The sequence below is a fragment of the Talpa occidentalis genome, unplaced genomic scaffold (genome assembly GCF_014898055.3).
Source record: "Talpa occidentalis isolate TD23 unplaced genomic scaffold, MPIMG_talOcc4v2.1 talOcc4.2, whole genome shotgun sequence".
NCBI lineage: Eukaryota > Metazoa > Chordata > Mammalia > Eulipotyphla > Talpidae > Talpa > Talpa occidentalis.
The window spans coordinates 20,543,657-20,543,983 of NW_023602073.1; positions in this window are offsets into that span (position 1 = coordinate 20,543,657).

Below are 327 nucleotides of genomic sequence, written 5' to 3' on the forward strand. Positions count from 1 at the left end.
TACAATAGCTAAGCTTTGGAAACAACCCAAATGCCCAAAAATAGATGACTGGATCAAGAAGATGTGGTACATATATACCATGGAATATTACTCAGCATTCAAAAAAGATAAACACATGCAATTTGCAGCAACATGGATGGCGCTGGAAGGGATCATGCTCAGCGAAAATAAGCCAAAAGAAAAAGAAAAATACCGGATGGTCTCACTCATAGCAGGAATCTAGAAAACTTAAATAAGGGACCAGGAAAATGAATAACTATAAGAAAGTGAAAATCAAAATCAACAAAAAACTTGAACCAGAGACACTTTTAGGGGGCGGGGGTGGAA